This window comes from Notamacropus eugenii, chromosome 2 (assembly GCF_028372415.1).
Source record: "Notamacropus eugenii isolate mMacEug1 chromosome 2, mMacEug1.pri_v2, whole genome shotgun sequence".
NCBI classification, from domain to species: Eukaryota; Metazoa; Chordata; class Mammalia; order Diprotodontia; family Macropodidae; genus Notamacropus; species Notamacropus eugenii.
This window is the reverse complement of record NC_092873.1, coordinates 25012856-25032530: the sequence shown is the minus strand read 5'-3', so window position 1 is coordinate 25032530 and position 19675 is coordinate 25012856.

Sequence of the window (19675 nt, the reverse complement as noted above, 5' to 3'; positions counted from 1 at the left end):
TAGTATTTTCTGTTTAGACAACACGGCTGCCATTGGTCCCCCCGGGCGCGCGCGGCCCCGCCCCCGCCCGCTCCCCATTGGCCCCCGGAACACACCCTCCCGGGGGGAGCAAGCGCCCCGCGGCCTCAGGGGGGGCCCGGCCCATTGGAAGGCGGGCCGGGCCGCGAGCTCCTGCCGGGAAAGGGGGGAGGGGGCGAGGGTAACGTGACACTGGCCCTGCCCCGCTCCCTCGCCCCATCCCCCTCTCCCCTCCCGGGCCCCGCCCCGCCCCGCCCCTCCCCCCAAGTCCCGGGCTCTTTGTCTGCAGGCGGGGGCTCGGCTGCGGGGCGCGGGACCCCTCCTTTCCCCTCCCTTCCCTCCGCCCCGCTCCGCTAGCTCTTCCCCCTTTCCTTTTAACGCTGCAGAGAGGCTCCCGGACGCTCCGGGGGCGCGGGGGATCCCCTTTTCTCCTCCCCCCTCTTCTCCGTTGCACCAGCCGCCTTTGCTGCCCCGAGGGCTTGGAAATTCGGGGTTCGGGGGCCCTCGGAGGCTGAGAGGGAAAGGCTGAGCCTGTCCCTTTGTAAGCGCCCCCCCATCGCCAGCCTGGGGCTGAACCGTGGCCTCTGGAGCCCAGGCTCTGTTCCTGCCGCGGGACCCAGAGTTTCGAGAGTTCTCTTTCTCTCTGTCTCTGTGTCTCTGTCTCTCCCTCCACCTTGTTCCTCAGAGCTCTCCAGCTCCACAGTTCCTAGGATCGCACATCTGCAGTGAACTGAAACCTCCCTTATTTTACTCTGGGGGAAACCGAGGCCCAGGGAGTAGGAAGTGACTTATCCAAGACTGCGCAAGTAGGAAGTGTCAGGTTTTCTGACAAACTCCTCGGGCTCTTTCCGTTTTCCCAGTCCCAGCAGCGCGCGCGCTGTCTAGAGCTTTTGCCTTTGTCTCTGACTCCGCTTTGGCCCTGGAGTGACCAGGGCTGAGAAGGACTGGGCCCTGGATTTCAGCTAGGCTGAGGACAGCTCCCCCATATGTGGATCTGGGAGCGGGGTTCCCTAGCAACAATCGGAGGGGCTGAGGACTGCTGTGACTGGGGACCCTCCATTCCAGGGACTCGATGTGCCTCTTTCATCACCACTCCCCCCTTCTGCCCTCCCCATCACAGAGACCAATATCCAGCAGCCCCTAGAGTTCTCCTGAGCTGGAGTGACCTGTCCTGAGAGTCCTCTGCAGCCCAAGAACACACCGGCATCCTCCATCACCATCCGTAATTGACCCACCCCTCCTGCTAGATACCAGGAGCATCGGAGGGAAGTGGGGAGGAGGATAAGGCCCCAGGTGTTTCCCTTCTTCCAACTGGTTTGTTCTTGGAGGCTAGGTCTCCCATCTTCTCCCTTTCAGTCTATGGGTAGGAAGCTTCATGGAGCCCCAACCTCTGTCTTAAGGCTTTGCCCCTGGGCCCCCAGGCAGGAGTCAGTACAGAGGCTGGGGAAGCTGGTGGGTCCTGCCTCCTGGGGAGGGAAGGATCAGTCAGAAGGGACCAAGAGGCCATGTAGTGTCATTTTACACAGGAGGCCAGAGACATGCAGTGATCTCAGGATCACAAGGAGCTGGGCTGCAAACACAGGTGATCTGACTTCCCAGCCCGTACTGGGTGTGCTGCAGCACCTGTAAGAGTCCTAGCCGAACTGGGCTGGTCGATCAATAGCCCTGGACATGCCTTTTCATTTTCCTGATGGTAAGCTCCCAGAAAACAGCCACCTTTACCCTTTCACCAGATCTCCCACCTGCAGAGGTGCTCAGCACAAACACATTCTCAGCAGAATGAGAGAGTCTCCTGGCTTTCATATGATGGGGGATAGCTGTTTAGGCCCCTGAGGCCTCCTTTTACCTCTTTCTCTGCATTCTCATTTTAAAACTCTAGCCTAGACCTATATTGAAATACCCGGAAATCCAGGGTAAGTCCTCTGCCCTCCCCCATTCTCCCCCCATCCCCACCATGTTCATGTTACTGGTTGGTCAGGCTTTGGGAGAAGAGAGAATCTCAGTGCCTTTGCCTACTCCTGCCAGCTTCAAGATCTCTTCCTCCCCCTGTAGTTCTTTGAGAATAATGGGGAAATTGGGGCCTGCCTTGGGCAAAGAACCTGCCCCCCAAAGTACTAGGAGTCAAGAACCATCCCCAGGGACTTTGTCGAGCTTCAGATGCAATGAAGGCTTAGAAGAGGGTCTTACACAGGGCAGGGTGGATGAACCCAGTGAATTATTCAAATTCTCACCATATACCGGTCCCAGCCCCAAACTTCCCACTGAGCTATGGACACTGGTGGATGGAAGATGCAAGGCTGGGCAAGTGTAGCCATCAGAGGTACTAGCCAGAAGACCAAAGAGACCTGGGGGAAGCTGGCCAGGCTATTGGCATAGCCCCCAGCAAGAGGCTGGGCCAGATACCTTCTGAGTCCGAGCCCAGCTCACAGATTCTGGGACCTCTGTCATCTGTAGACTGATATACAGGTGTGGTTCAGTCTCCTGTCTATGCCAAAGACAGGAGAAGAATCAGATATGGTGTCCAACATGAGCTGTGGAGGAACCTCCCTCAGCCTGAAACTGTAAGCTTCTTTGGGACCAGCCTCATGGCTTCAGTTGACTTCGAACAAACAGGAGGCCATTACCCGTCCAAAGATTTTCCTTTAGGAAAATCGGGATGCCCATCTTCTGTGGGCACTCCAGAAGAGGACCCTCTGCTTGACATTTTCCAAGGCCGCTTGACTTGTCCATGAGGCTTCTTTCTCCTCAGATTCAGGTGTCTAAGAAATGAAGAGCAGTTATTCATTAAAATGACTCGTCTGTACCTCGAGCACCAAACCCAGTAGCCTCCGAACTGGGATGCCCAAAGAGGGAGGAGGGAAGACTCAGTACAGATGAGCACTCAGCAGTCCCTTCTAATGTCACTAAATGACTCTTTAAAAAAAAAAAAACTTTCCTTCTGAGGAAATCAGGTGGATCTGGAAATCCCCAAGCACTGATACTTAAGCATCAGCTGATGCAGGGGCAGAAAAAAAAATTTTTGCCTCCTTCCGAAAGGTGGAAGAAATGGAAGAAAATGGATGGATCTAAATGAAAGAAAAATGATGGATCAGCCCTCATCACTGTTAGTGCCTCTAGTGCTTGGTCTCATCGTTAGTTGAGCAAAGGAAAACTTACTCTGCCCCCAGACATATCCTCACTGCACAGGACAGAGAAGAGGTGACCTCCATCCTGGTATTCTAGGCACACCCACCTATGCTGGGAGCTCACCTCTGCAATCCCTGCTCTTGGAGCAGCCACGTCTATGTTCCCCTTGTCCTGCCACCATCAAAGGTCACCCTGGCACAGCCCTTCAGGCCAGGTGAGATTGCCCAGGGGAAGCTTCAGTTGAGGCTATTGTCCTGGGTTTAGTGGGATGCAGACTCTTAGTGGCAATGTTTACGGAGGAAGCCTGCTTTTGGGTGAAACCAGCTCCAGGCTTAACGAACTTGTCTTGGTTAGAGTCCACAGCTGACCTCCTCCCAGAATGTTCCCTCAGGTCAACTTTTCAGCACTATTTTTGGTTTATCTTGTGACCCTGCTAAACAGCATGGGAGATGCTTTGCCCAGCCTGCCCATGTGGGCAGCTGCTTGGGCCACCTGCCATTTCACCCCGAGTCTTGGCCAATTGAGCTGAAGTGCCTTCCTCTCTGAGTTGTCTCAGTTTCCTCCTTTGTAAAATGGGGGTGAGGGAGGGATTTTATGGTCTATGAGGTTTCTCCCACTAAATTCAAATGAACAATCCAAGAAACTCATGGAGATGGTTCTGTGGCATCCTTAAGGATGTGCCAACTTCTGGGGATGATGCCAGCTGTTATTAGCTGCCCACTGCCCCCGCCAAGCATGTGTTTTGGTTGGGTAATTTCCAGTTGTCTTCGCTAGAATATCCTATAATTTGCATCAGGGCTAATCATCCACCCATATGTACATCTATTCATCCATCTATCCAATCTATCCATATACCCTCCCATCCATCTATTCATCCATCCACCTACCCACCCACCCATACATACATACATCTATTCATCCATACATACATCTATTCATCTATCTATCCATCCACCCATCCATCCATCCATTCAAACAAGATCTGTGGACACAGCAATGGTTGTGGTTCTATCTCCCGGCCCTGTGAACTCCCAGAGCTTCTTTCTGTATTCCACAGGGCCGTGGAGATCCTCTGAAGGACACCGTGTGCCAGCACTGCTTTCAGACTTTGGGCTGTCCTAGCAGGTTGGCTCAAAGGACACATTCCTTAGGGAACACAAAGACATCCGAGCCTGGGTCTGCAGGTGTCTTTGGTTCTCCGTCTTTCACAGACTCCTGACAACAGTGGGAGGGGGAGGATCCAACCCCAGACTCCAGAAGCTAAAGGCCACAACATGACTTGTAAGTTTGCACTGGGGCTTGCCCCAAGGAAGGGAGGTGAGGGAAGTTAGTCTTCTGAACATATCTTGGAGCTCTCTGGAGAAAATAGGGTGGGGGAGATACATTTTGTGTCAGAAACTGTGGAGATTTGAAGGGTCTGCATAGAGAAAGCCTCTATGTGGTGGTGAGGGGAGAAGGCTTCAGAAACCCTGGGACCCACAGGAAAGCTCAGCAGGCAGAGTGTAGATAAAGAAGGAGCAGAGCCTAGCCTAGGTGGGGAGAGGGGGGAGGGGATCTCGCAGCAACCCAGAGTCTGGCTGCAAAAACAAAACTAAACCAGAAAAGAAACACTTGGAGTACACTGAGGTGCCCCCTGTGCGGATCTCATCCTGTAGGGGGCAAACAGAGCTCGGGGTGAAGAGTTCAGAGCAGGGGGAAGTTACTGGCTTCTAGTAAGAACTCAGAGAAAGTGTCCCAAAAGCAGAGGCTTGGGTGGCAGCAAGGTGCCCCCCTCCCTGTAGTGGCATGACATGGCACTGCCTGCCAACCTCCTGTATTCAGAGATTAAGAATCCCTACCCGACATTGCCCTCTATTGGAGCTGGGGAGAACAGGGCAGAGCAGAAGGTGTGGAAAGTCAGGAGGGATAGTGGGGGAGCCGAGGGAAGCTGGAGCCAAGGACACGGAACTCCATGTACCACACTGCCCCCCTCCCTCAGTATCAAGAGCTCACCAGCCCGGATCGGACTTTGGAGAATCCCCTGCTGAGAGTAATGACCCCCCAGGGGCTGTAGCCCTTCCAGAGGAGATGCTACCACAACTACCCGACCGACACTCCCTCTTCTTTCCCCTCCCCCCCACCAAGGTCCTTGATTTGTGAAACCCCAGGACTGCTGATGACACAAGAGTTCATCCATTTTCACAGGGTCATAGATTCAAAACTGGAAGGAACTGAAAAGTAATCTCCTCAGATGAGGAAACTGAGGCCCAGGGAGGAGGAAGTGACTTGCCCAAGGTCACACAGGTAAGTAGCAAGGCTGAGATTTGAAGGCATTCTCTTTCTGTTTCATTTCATGAGGTTCTCGAATGTCAACCTTGGCTCAGTTCAACTCGGGGATCTGGCCTTTGTAGGTTCACTTTTTCCATAAAATAGTTTGGCTGTTCTTAAGGACCAGAGGGGCAGCTGAGTCCAGGGCAGAAAGCAAGGCCTATGGCCTGGAGGGAAGCCCAAATACTTTGGAGGAGTCCCTAACAAGTCCCCAGCCTGCCCCTTTCACTTGGTGTGCCAGGCTGTGAGGGAGGAAACTGTTTATTTGAGGCCCTTCCTTGAGCTCAGTCTGGTCTCCAAAGTCCGGGGCCCTCTAACTTCCTTCTGAACCCCAGCCAGGTGGTAGAATGCTGGGCCTGGAGTCAAGAAGACCTAAGCTCAAATCCAGCCTCAGACACTTACTAATTGTGTGACGCTTAGCTTTTCTGCCTCCATTTCCTCCACCATTGTGGTGAAGATCAAGTGAGACAAAAAGTGAGATCAAAGCATCTAGCACATGCCTGGCACATAGTAGGCACTTCATAAATGTTTATTCCCTCTGTTTGCATCAGCCAGATGGGAATTGAAGGACTAGGCAGGAGATCAGAGTTTGGAGGCAGGAAACTTTGGAAGACAGGTGGGAGAGGATCAGAACTGTGGCTCAGGAAGATGACTTCAGCCACTGTGTGAGGCTGAGTTGGCTGGCTCTGGCCAGTGGGACCATGATGATCTCTGGTTCCCCACTTCCAAGTGTGGTGGGAGACCCAGTGAAGCCCCATTTCCCAAGCTGTTCAAGATGGTGAGGGAGGAAAGCCTTGGCTCCTAGTCTGGATGAATGATGATTCCTAGGAAGAAGGCCATGGTGAAATTGAATCAGTCAAGCACTGATTAAGTGCCTACTGGGTTCAAGGCACTAGGGTTAGCACTGGACACACAAGGAAAAACGAAGACATGCTCTGCTCTCAAGTTGCTCACATTCTAATGAAAGAGATATATTCATGCGAGTAGATTCAGAGTAGGTGGAAGAGAGGGTGGCTTATGGATACTGAGAAAGGAGTCCTGCAGAGCTTGGGACTGGAGCTGTCTCAAAGGAAGTCAGGGAATCTGAGAGCAGTGAGGGGATAGCATTCCAGGCACCGCAGACAGCCAATGCAAAGGTGTGGAGATAGGAAACTGAGAGGCCATCAAGGCAGGCATGTGTGAAGGCGAGTTAAGTAGACTAGAAAGGTAGGAAAGAGCTAGGTTGTGAAGAGCTTGAAATTCCAAGCGGAGGCATCATTTCATTACTAGATTTTGTTCTGACTGTCATAGAAAGCTCCTGGGACCCATGGAGTAGGGGGTGAGGGACATGGTCACCCTACAACTTATTACCTTGTCCAGCTGGGACTAAAACTGGGTTGGAGATGGATGAGAGGTGAAGAGGAGAAAGGAGGGAGAGAGAAATCATTGCAATCACTCAAGCATGAAACGATAAGGAACAGAGCCAGGCTGATCTGGCCAGCTAAGCCGAGACAACGGGGCCTCTGTGGCTGCTGCTTGAAGGCCAAAATTCCCAGATCTACCACAGATCTGGCTGGAGGCAGAGGAGGATGCCAAGTGTTTGAGCCCGGGTGGCAGAGTGGACAGTTATCTCTACAGAAGACTCTCAGATTTCTTTGGCCGGCCCTAATCTCTTCACTCACCTCCAAACTTTCATCTTCAACCGGACAATTCAAACTACGCATCCTGTAGACATCTTAAAACCAACATGCCAGAACCAAACTCATCATCTCCCCCCTCCAAAAAAAGACCTTTTCAGGTGTGGAGAGGGAGGAAGGGAGAGAATTTGGAATTCCAAGTTTTAAAAATGTATATTAAAAATCCTAACTGAGGAAAAATAAAATACTGCATAAGAAAAAATAAAGACCCTACTGCTTAATGGAAAAAAGACCTCTTCCCGTCTTCCTAAACTCCCCATTCAGGTCCAGGGTCCCAGCATCCTCCTGATCATCAGGCTAGGCTGCCATCATGACTCCTCACTCTCTCCCCGCCCCACACACACATCCACACACTCCAATCCGATGACATCAGCCTTCTAGGTGTCTCACGGAGGACATTCCATCCCCCTATTGTCATCATTGCCATTGGTTGGTCCCAAACTTGTTATGCTTCTCTCCTTTCCCTCCTGACTTCCCTAGCTGCCTTTCAGCCTTCCTTTCTACAAGAAGCCTTTCCTAATCCCCCTAATACTAGGGCCTCCCTCTGAGATCACCCTTGATTCACCCTCTATAGACCTTGTTTGCGTATAGTTTTCATGTTGTCTCCTCCATTAGACTGGGAGCTTCTTGAGGGCAGAGGCTGGCTTTTGCTTCTCTTTTGTATTCACAGAACTCAGTAGGGGCTTAATAAATACTAGTGCACTGACTAGTTGGTGCCCCAGACAGCAACATGGACTTTCGGGAGAGGGGGACGTCTGGTACAAACAAGATGAAGTCTGGGTAAATTGAGGTTAACACTGAGGGTAAGGCACTAGCATCAAGGAGGTATAGGAAAGGCTTCTCGTAGAAGGGGGGACTTTGGTTGGAATTTGAGGTGCAAATGAGGAGAGAAAACATTTTAGGCATGGGCAATGGAAATGCTTGAGTCTAAGAGAGAAGCAGTCTGTGTGAGGAGGCAAGTGGGTCGGAAGGAAGGGGCAAGAAGCCTGGAGAGGAAGGCAGGGCACCAGGCCATGAAGAGATCTGAGCCCCAAATGAACAATTTGGAAGGTGATGGGGAGCCACTGTCACAGGCAGTGGCAGCCACCCAGTGTCCCTCCTCTAGGTTTCCTAACAGAGCTTAATGCGGTTGGTGTTCGCCAACATCTTCTGTGAATGGCATGTGTCCACAGTCATTCATTCTCTTGGCCCAGCCTCCAGGATGCCCCCATCCCCAAAGCAAGCTTGTCTCCACTTACAAGGCCATTTTCCAGGTACCAAGCTCAAGGGCATGTGTTCATATTCATGGCAGGAAGCTTGAGTCCTTTCAGCCCGCTCAATCCCAATTTGCCTCTTATCCAAGCTATTCCATAAAATCAGAAACCTCGGACCCCAGGCCCTCGGCCTTTGGGGCCACAGGGCTTCGAAGGACCCGCTGCCTGGAACCAAGCTTTGCCTCTGGCCTCCAGCCATTAGTGAAGTTACTTAGTTACTTGCCTGTCTGTGCAGATGCTGTGTAGGCAGCTGGAGCCCTGCTGGCAAAGTGAGGTCCCAGAATGGGACGAGGCTGTTCCTGGAGGGGGCATGCATACCATAGGAGCTCAGTCTGCACCCATTGTCCCCGAAAGAGATACAATGTATCCTTCAGATGAAGAAATAAACATAAATGTATCTACCTGGCTAGATGGGGAGCCTGGGATTTTATGTCAGAGGTCCCAGGTGAAAATTCTGCCTCCTCAGCAGTGGATAGCTACTCACAGCCACTCAACTGTGTAACCTGGGGCCTTCTCCCTCTCTGGGCTCCTGCTTCTTCCTCTGGGAGAAGATGTGGCTGGATAAAAGGGTCTCTGAATGAGAGTCTGCACAAACTCCCTAGTGTACAAGTATATCTCAGGCCCAAACTAAAATCTAAGCCCCTCCATCTCTGGCTGTCCCCAGGCCTGAAATACTCTCCCTCCTCTGCTCTGACCACTGACCTCCCCAGCTTCCTTCTAAGTACCAGCTAAAAGCTTCCCCCAGCCCCTCATAATCCCAGCACCTTCTCTAGCTACTTCTCTACGTGGTCTGTAGCTTGCTGGTGTAGATGTTTGCTTCTTGTCTCCCTCATTAGACTGGGAGCTCCTTGAGGGCCGGGACTGTGTTTTGGCCTTTCTTTGTATCCTCAGCACATAGTGCAGTGCCTGGCACATGGCAGACACTTAAGAAATGCTTGATTGATGTAGGCGCAAAGATGTCACCAAAATTATATCATGATGGGGGGCGGGGGGAGAGCTGATCAGACAAATATGGACTCAGAAGGCTCTACCACAGGTTGGGCCCAAACAGATCCCGTGAATATTTGGAAGAGAGATATCTCTAAATCTGTGTATCTCAAGTTTCTTTTGAACTTTGTTCACAGAGCACAGTCCCTTCTCTGACATGGACATGCCATGCTGGGCAGTCCTTTGCCAATATCTCCCATGTCTCTCCATTGATTCCAAAGTTCTTTAGAGAGTGTGCAATGGGAGCACTTGCTTTGTGTGAGTTCTATGTAAAATAGCCTTGTAGGCAAATGTACTTTTAGCATTGGAACAACATGGCCAGCCCATTGGAATTGTGCTCTCTGAAGTAGTTTGACTACGTAGCAATTTAGTTCAAGAAAAGACCTCCGTGTCTGGTCCCTCATCCTGCTACGTAATCTTCAGAATCTTTCTAAGACAATCCAAGTGGAAGCGATTCAGTTTCCTGGCATAGTGCTGGTAGATGGTCCAGGCTTCACAGGCATACAATAATGTCAGCATAATGGCTCTGTAGACCTTCAGTTGAGTAGTTAGTCTAACACCTCTTCTTTCTCACACTTTCCTTCGGAGCCTCCCGAATTCTTGAGCTAACTTTGGAAAATGAATGCATCAGTATCATTATCAATGTGTACATCCCTGGAAAGTATACTTGCCAAGGTAAGTGAACTTATCCACAGCATTCAAAAGTCTTCCACTTGCTGTAACCAGTGGTTCCACATATGGACGGTGTGGTGGTGGTTGATGGAGCACCTGTGTTTTCTTGATGTTCATTGTTAGGCCAAAATTAGCACAAGCAGCAGAGAATCCGTCTATACTTTGATGCATCTCAGCTTCAGAGGCTGCACTGAGTACACAAAGTCCTTCACCATTTCTTCCTGCACTTTAGTCTTGGCTTGTAGCCTTTTTAAGTGAAAAAATTTATTATCAGTGCTGAAGCTCACCTTCATCTTTGTTGAAGGCATCTGACAACATGCCTGAAAACATCATGCTAAAATCACGGGAGCAAGCACACACCCCTTTGTTTCACTCTGTTGGTGACCAGAAAGCTGAAGAGCATCATCCATTATGCAGAACCCATGTAAGCATGAGATCATGGAAGTGGCCAACATTACTGATGAACACAAATAATTTGGTGGAATATTACTGTCCCATAGGAGATGAAGAAATGCGGAGAACACTGAGAAGAGCTCTACGAACTGATACAGAATAAGTGAGCAGAATTATGGGGACTAGTTACGGAACAACTTTCCAGAGAAAAACAGCTAGGAATGACTTGAAAACTCTGCTGGATTCCGTGCTAAACTCCGGAGTCCAAAGGACTGAAGATGGGATGCGCCCCTCCCCCACAGTGACAAATGCAGAAAGGGATTCTGGTTTGTTTGGCTGGACTTTTCACTATATATTGAGGGATTACTTTTTTCTTGTTGCAGGAGCCAAAAATAGTGGGAAGGAAAGATTAATTAAAAAAACGTATTACTTGAAAAATAAAAATAATACATTATTAAAAATAAAAACAAAATTATTCCTCAGTGAGCTGGATAGTATAAGTAATAGTAAGTTCCTTTTGAGGCAGCTAGGTGGCTCAGTGGATAGAACTCTGGGCCTGGAATCAAAAAGACCTGAAATTGAATCTGGCTTTAGACTCAAACTAGCTGTGTGACCGTGGGCAGATCACTTAACCCTTTTCGCCTTAATGCAGCAACAGCAACAACTCCATTTTACAGTTTAGGAAACTGAGGCCCAGAGAAGTTGAGCGATTTTCCTATGATTACACAGTTAAATAGGGAAGCTGGTTTTCAAGTCTTCAGTTGTTTAATGGTTGTTGTCCTTCGTCTTTGAAGAGGACCAAAATGACATCACCATGATAAAGTGAAGTTTCATTGTGTCCGACTATGGCTGATCAGACCAATACGAATGCTCTACACAGGTTGGGCACAGACAATCCGTGTGAATATCTGGGGTAGTTACTCCAAATCTGAGCATCCTGCATTTACTTTGTGCTGTCTCAATTCTGCTTTGCTTAAAGAGCACAGCACCTTTTCTGATGTGGGCACGCCATGCTGAGCGATCCTGCGCCAGTGTCTCCCATGTTGCACAGTCAAATCCAAAGTTCTTGAGAGTGTCCTTGTATTGTTTCTTCTGGCCGCCATGTGATCGCCTGCCCCATGAGAGTTCTCCATAAAACCAGTTGTTTATTAAGTGCCTACTATGTGCTGGACACTGTGTTCCATGCTGAGGATACAGACACAACAAGACCAAAGTCTCTGCCCATGGAGTTGGGCTGGGGGGTGGGTCCAACCCCAGTAAGCACCTACACAGTACCACAGGATACCCAGCATCACGAGAGCCCTGGAAAGGCACTACTCACCTGGATCTGTGGTTTTAGTCGAACCCCCAGCTGATCCACCAGGAGACTGGCTCAGAAGTGACCTCTTAAGGTCATACTGTAAGTAACTTTCTGAGGCAGGATCTGAACTCAGGTCTTCCTGACTCAGCTCTCAAATATGATCTAAACTATGTTTCTTCCCAAAGCGTATACCAAGTCACTTTAAGAGGGAGAGATGTGAGTGCCTGGGGCTGGGAAGGAGCTAGGAGGGGCCTGGGAGGGGACCAGGGAGTTTGGAAAGGCTATCTAGAAGAATGTAGCCCCCGAGCTGGTCTCCATCCTGTTTCTGCTGTGTCCCAAGGTCAGGGACCTTTCCTCACCCTCACATTCTACCCACCCCCAGGACACACCACAAAATTTGGGAAGTCCTTTGTACATATGTGATGCCCTAGAGACTCCCCTCCCTAATGCCCTTCTCTCCTGAGAAAGGGTGTGCTTGGTTTAATCCAAGCCTGGGGGACCATGTTTCTGGACAAGTTCACTGGCTTTGACAGCCTTCCTTCCATTTACTCAGGCTTCTGTACAGTCTTCCAGCCACGAAGCCTCCGTCACTTGCCCTGGGTCATGTGTCTGGTCACTCAGCTTTCTTCCCTACTAATCGGAAGGGAAGCTCAGGAGGGAAGTTCTTAAATCTCTGTCTGGCAGTACCAGCTCCCAGAGCAGCCCCCAGGACACCGTGGAGGCAGAGGCAGCGGGGAGGAACAGGAACAAGTCCAGGAAGGCTCAGTTTCCCCCTCTGCCAAACGACACCGTTAGATGACACACTCTCGGGCGCTTCCTGTTTTGACCTTATGGGATTCAAATCAAGACTTCAAAGACTAGCTGCTTCTGCTGCCTCCTTGTGGCTAGGGGTGGCTCTGCTGCTCTGTGTGTCTGCGTACCTGTCCGCTGGGGAAATGAAGGAACCTAGCTTTCTAGTTGCGGGCTCGCTGTGGTCGACCAGACACTGTTCCCTGTGGACTCTCTCTGGTTCTGACATCAGCTGTGCTGGGCTCCGGGCACACACTCGCCAAAGGCACCAGAATGAGGAAGGCACCCCCAGGGCTGAAAAATGACACTTGGATAGTTAGCCACGTGACCAACACTACGGCTGCAGTTCATTAGCCACACACAGGAGAGGGGACCAGGTCTGGGTTTGTGGCAGGGATGCCAGACGGAAGATCTGGGTTCGAGCCTTGGCTCTGCCCCTGACTCCTCCTGCAACCTTGGCCAGATCCCTTAAGCTCCATAAGCTTTGAGGACCTCAGCAGCTCCTCCTCTTCCCTCCCCAAACCGGTCTTAACCCCCACACACACATCCTCCTATGGACTGGTACTGACACAGAAGTGGGCTTCATTCCTGCCTGTGTGACCCTGCCAATTCAATTAAGATTTGTGAATTTTTATCTCCTCATCTATGAAATGGGACTAAGAGAAACTGTGGCTCTCCCCACCTGCCACTTCCTCCCCCTCCCTCCATGGGTGATTGTGAGACAACAGAGGTAAGGCACTTTGTAAACATTTGTTCTCTAGAGAAATGTCAGTAATCACTTTAATTACCAGCTTCCTTCCCAGCTTTCTGGGGATGTCTGCAACCCAAAGTGATTTCTCTGCTCTCCAGGATGCCAGGAATGCCAGCAATGAGGAGGGGAGTCAAGCCCAGCTCCTCTCTGCCCTCCTCCCCCAGGACACCATCCCTTGGGCAGCCGTACTCTGGACACTTTTCTAGTCCCAGGCTGCAGAGCAGGCCTGCCCCCTCCCCCAGAGAAACCCAGAAATGGCCATTGTCTTCTGGGTTAACGTGGGCTGAGCATCCTAAGCATCCCCTCCCCACCCTCCCATCAGCCCAGCCCTAACACAAAGGGTTTCCACTGTATAGCCCCCAACATTTGAAATTCTCCTGACCAGCAGTTCTGGCACTTCCTGAACTGGGAGGATTCTATGGGGCCACTATGGTGCCAGGCATACTTAAGAAAGCCAAGGAAAGGATGGGTCCCTCTATAGATGCTTTTAAATCTAGACTTTAAAGATGTGAGACCATCCAGGCTGGTGGAAAAAGAGCAGAATTATGGTGACTGTGACTCTGGGCAAGAAATTTAATGTCTCAGGACCTCTCAGCCACTCCTGGAGACCCTGACTGGCAAGGACGGATCTACTTGCACTGGGAGAGGGAGTTTGCTCCCATGGGAGTTCCCTCTGTCAGTGAGATCCCAGGGCCAGTCCCCTTCCCTAGCTTAAAGCTGGATCTCCTGTCCCTTTTCTGTCTCACTGTTCACATGGCACAGATATGACTCAGACACACATATGTTCACGGAGTCCATGCAGATAGGGATATGGTACACCATCTTCTCTCATCATGGAGCACTCAATCTGCAAGTGGAGACCAGTGAACATGGTGGCCACTTTCCCACTTTTATTGGACTTCCCAGGATCTGGTTTTGTTCTCCCACCTGCTCAGTAAGAGATAAAACAGAAAGGGGTCAAGACCAGGAAACCTCAGCAGACCCTGTCAGAAAATGGAAGCTGCCTTTCAGCTTCCATTTCAGAAGCTGAGCTCTTTCATCTTGAACTGCCTGGACTCCTGGCTGAACAAACCATCAATGGAGTCCGCAGGGTTGTGATTCAGTCTCAAAGTCTGAGCTGTCCCACCGCCTAACCCTCCCTGGAGCAATGGTCAGATCTCCAAACACAAGGACCCTAGGAGAAGCCAGCAGGGTCCATGGATTTGTATGAGATGATGACACCTCCCAGCCTGGCCTCTGGCCCTAGCCTTGACTCAGTCTCCCCACCAAGACCCAGCTCAGGAAGACAGTCTGACCATCTGAAAGTTGCTAAGCCTATTTTTGGACTTGAGGAAGTTGGGGAGATAACTAGAAAGGACCCTGCATTTCTGGCCCCAACCCCAGGTCACTTCTGAAAATTTGGAAGGGAGAAGAGAAATAGACCCTGGAAGGGAAGAGGGAGGTCAAAATGAGGACTTGGTTTAAGCATAAAGGGTGATACCTTGGACAGATTAAGAGAATGTGGGATAGTTTACCTGTCAGGTCTGTTGTTATGGGAAAAATTTAAGACCAAATGCAATAGAAAACATTACAGGATGTAAAACCATAATTTTGATTGAATTAATTAAAAGGGGGCTATACAAACAAAATTAGAAGAAGACCAGAAAACTGGAGGGGGGGACACACAGCAAGTGTTTCTGATAAAGGCCTCATTTCTCAAATATATCGGGAACTGAGTCAAATTTATAAGAATATGACTCATTCCCCAAATGACAAATGGTCAAAAAATGTGAAGAGGCAGTTTTCAGAGGAAGAAATTAAAGATATCTATAGTCATATGAAAAATGCTCTAAATCTCTATTGATTAGAGAAATGCACATTAGAACAACTCTAAGGTACCACTTCATACCTGTCAGATTGGCTAACATGACAAAACAGGAAAATGATAAGTGTTGGAGGGGATGTGGAAGAATTGGAACACTAATGCATTGTTGGTGGAGTTGTGAACTGGTCCTCCCATTCTGGAGAGCTATTTGGAACCATATCCAAAAGACAATCAAAACTGTGCATAGCCTTTGACTCAGCAAAGCGCTACTAGATCTGCATTTCAGAGATTTTTAAAAAGGGAAAAGAACCTATATGTACACAAATATTTATAGCAGTTCTTTTTGTGGCAGTAAAGAATTGGAAATTGAGAGGATGCCCCTCAACTGGGGAATGACTGAACAAGTTGTGGTAAATGATTGTGGTGGAATACTATTGTGCTATAAGAAATGACGAACAGGTGAACTTCAGAAAAACCTGGAAATCCTTACATGAACTGACGCTGAGTGAAGTGAGCAGAACCAGGAGAACACTGTACACAGTAACAGCCACATTGTAACAATGATCTACTGTGACAGACTTTATATAGACAGTCCCAAAGGACTCATGATGAAAAATGCCATCCATCTCCAGAGAAAGAATTGATGAAGTTTGAGTGTGGATTAAAACAGACTATTTTTCACTTTATTTTTTCATGTTTTTTTGTTTGGTCTGTGTTTTCTTTCACAACATGACTAATATGGAAATATGTTTTGCTTGACTGCACATGTATAAACTTTATCAAATTGCTTGCCATCTCAGGGAGGAGGAAAGTGAGGGCAGGAGAGATATTGGAATTTAAAATTTTTCAAAACAAGTGCTAAAAGTGGTTTTTACATGCAATCAGAAAAAAATATTTTTTACAAAAAGAAATACTTGCTGATCCATCTGAAGGCTTTCTTCTGTCCCTGAATTTTTTGCTTTTGCTCCCTGTTTGGGTCTCTCCTGTCTGTGCTCTAGACTGGGACAAGCTGCACCCAGGGTCCCACCTGGCTGGTAGTCCCTCAAGAGCAGGGACCACAGCCTTGTTGGATGTCTTTTAAACTGGCATGCCAAGTAGATGGAATAAATACTTGGGGAGGGGCCTCTGAAGAGTGCCCAAAGGCCTCCAGGAATTCAGCATGGTAATAGGATGGGCTCCCATGTTCTCCCGGAGAAACAAGCACTTGGTCAACAGTGCAAGGACTTTTGGGGCTAAAGCCCAAATGGACAAACATAAGCCCTCCTTGGAGCTCCAGCTGTGAGTGATGTAGCTCCTTCCATGCTCCCTAATTCATCATCTCTGGACCAGTGTAGCCTGGGAGGTCTGCTGACCTTTGACCCACTTTAGTCTAAAAGCTCCTTCCTTGGTGCCACTCTGATGGATGCCAGGGGCATTCCCCAGTACTTCTGCCCATCTGGATCCAGCTGGGTCTGGCAGCCTCTTGGATCTCTCCCTCTGGAAAGCCTGGGTTTTTTTAGAGACAGTCCAGGGTCCTTTTGAACTTGAGGTGAGGCCTACAGTGACTCAGACGCTGCCCCTATAGAGAGATTCTTCTATATTCTCCCCTTCCATTTACAGAGATCAGCTCAACTGCTAACATGCTGTCCACCCTGGGAAAAGGCCCCCTTCCAAAGCACCTGCTACATTCCTTTGTTGTCCAGTCATGTCAGTCACGTCCAACTCTTTGTGAGCCCATTGGGCTTCTCTTGGCAAAGACATTGGAGTGGTTTGCCTTTTGCTTCTCCAGCTCTTTTATAGATGAGGAAACTAAGACAAACAGGGCTAAGTGACTTGCCCAGGGGCACACAGCTAGTAAATCGTCTGAGGCCAGATTTGAACTCAGGAAGACGAGCCTTCCAGACTCCAGGTCCACACTCTGTCCGTGTGCCACTTAACTGCCTGTTACATTCCTACACTCCCATTTTCTCTTTTCATGGAATCATTTCCTCTGCCCCTCTTCCCTCCTCCCCTTGCTGAAATCTGATGTCCAGACCAGGAGACATATTGATTTCCAGTTATCTGAGGGAGAAAATGTGACAGTGAACACCAGCTTTCTCAGCCACTGTATCTCTGAGAGGTGAGTGGCCAGGCATGAAGGGTGTCCCATCCCATTCTATCCCAGAGGCAGCTGGGCTCACCCACTCATTCCTCCCAGGGAGCCTTTACCCATTGGCTGTCCCTGGGAAAGGCACAGCCATGTTGTCACTAAACCCTACAGAATTTGAGAGTAGGAAGGGTCCAGAAGCCTCTGATCCAGCTTGGACTGGCCCAGGAATCCCCTTCAGCTCTGACTGAAGTCCGTTGGTGACAGGAAACTCACTACCTATTGAAACAGGCCTTTCCACATGAGCAGCTCTTCCCAGTCCATAGGCCGCATAATGTAAGGCCTAGAGGAATGGACTTGGTAACAGGAGACATGGGTTCAAATTCCTCTCAGGACATTCCCTGCTGAATGACTGTGGGTAGATCCAGTGAGATAAGATCCAATGAAATTTTGCAAAATAAAGAACCAGGAAAGAGGTAAAGGGCCCCAAAGTACAAAGGATGGATGTAGCGGCTTGAAGAATTGGAAACAGGGACTGTCATTCCATCAGGCAATGACTGAACAAGGAGAATGAAATAGAAGAGACAGGCTCAGAAAAACCTAGGAATACCTTTATGGACTGATGCAGAAGGAGGCAAGGAGATCCAGGAAAGCCACTTATACTGTAACAGCAACATTGTAACGACAACCAGGAAAGACTTAGGCTCCCTGACCAGCAGATAGACCAACCACAATTCCAGAGGATGAGGGGTGAAGAATTCTGTCTACCTTCCGAGACAGAGCTTATGGGAGAGAGAGGGGCGGGCGAAGAGACAGAGAGACAGAGAGATTCTTCTATCTTCTCCCCTTCCATTTACAGAGATCAGCTCAACTGCTAACATGCTGTCCACCCTGGGAAAAGGCCCCCTTCCAAAACACCTGCTACATTCCTTTGTTGTCCAGTCATGTCAGTCATGTCCAAGAGAGAGGAGAGAGAGAGAAAAGAGAGACAGACAGACAGAGAAAGAGAGAGAGAAGAGAAAGAGGAGACAGAGACAGAGGAGAGAGGAGAAAGAGAGGAGAGACAGAAAGAGAGAGAGAGAGGCAAGAGGAAAAAGAAGAGAGAGAAAGAGGAAGGAAGAGGAAAGAAGAGAAAGAAGAAAGAGAAGAAAGAGAAGGAGAGAAAGAGGCAAGAGGAAAAAGACAGAGAAGAGAGAGGGAAGGAGGAAGAGAGGAGAGAGAGAGAAGGAGGGGAGAGAGAGAAAGAGAAGAGAGAGAGGAAAAAGACAGAGGAGAGAGGAGAGGGGGAGAAAGAGAGAGAAAGAAGAAAGAGAGGAGAAAGAGAGAGAGAAGGAGAGAGAGAGAGAGAGAAAAAAAAGGAAAGTCAGAGAAGAGAAAGGAGAAAGAGAGTGACAGAGACAGAGATAGAGAGACAGAGAAAGAAGAGACCAGTATAGGCAGATAGAGATAGATGTAGATGTAGGTGTAAGTATAGAGAGATTTAAGGGTAGAGCTAGAGCCATAGCTTTGGCCATGGTCAATGTGGAAGTTGTTTTTGCTTGTTTGTATATGTTTGTAACAGGTTTTTTTTTTCTTGAGTGGGGGTGGGAGGAGATAGAGATTTTAGAGCTGAAGATAAAATAAAAGTGAATTTTAAAAAACAGAATATAAAGCCTGTATAGATATGAGCTGTCACTACCTCTCAGAGCCTCAGTTTCCTAATCTATACAATAGGAACAGCCCTCTGAGCCACCTCCAACCTCCACCAGCTGCTCCCTCTTCAGGATTTCTGCTTTCCTTAGTTGAAGAACTTTCTAACCTTGCTTAGGTGCCACCTGGGCTTTTTTCTCCATTTGGGGCAGGCAGCTCCTGGTCCTGAACTGAGGTCGTCTGCAGCAGGATTGGGGGGTGGGGAGGGGGAATGAGAGCTCTCTAAGCATTGATAGCCCCACAGGCCATATCAGAACTGGGGGGCTAAGTGTGATCTCCTTGACTCTGTCCCTCTCTAGAGGCATACATCCCTCTGGGTCTAATAAGAATCATAGCCAGCATCTATTATGCCAAACAGCTTTACAAATACCCTCTCCTTCGGTTCTCACAATACACCTGGGCTGTAGGTGCTACCATTATTCCTACTTTACAGATGAGGAAACTGAGGTTGTGATTTGCCCAGGGTTGCATATAGCTAGTTAGTGTATGAGACCACAGCTGAACTCAGGTCTCCCTGACTTGGTGCACTGCGGTGTCCCCTAGATGCCTAGGACTCTCTTTTCTTTTCCTACTCCTGGTGAGTGATGGACCCAGTACCAGAACTCAAGCTTTCTTACTCCTAACTAAAAGCCATGCTTCCCTACCCTGTCTCCAATACAGATCATGGGCTCTCCCCCAGGCAACATCTATGAGCCTGTGTGATTTCCTAGTACTTCTAGGATCAAACATAAACAAACGCCCCTCTTTCTGGAGTCCCACCTTCACCACTCTCTCACAACTCTCCCTAGAATGTGCAGAGCTCTGCTCATAGCCCACCATCCCTATCCCTTTCCCACCAGCACCAT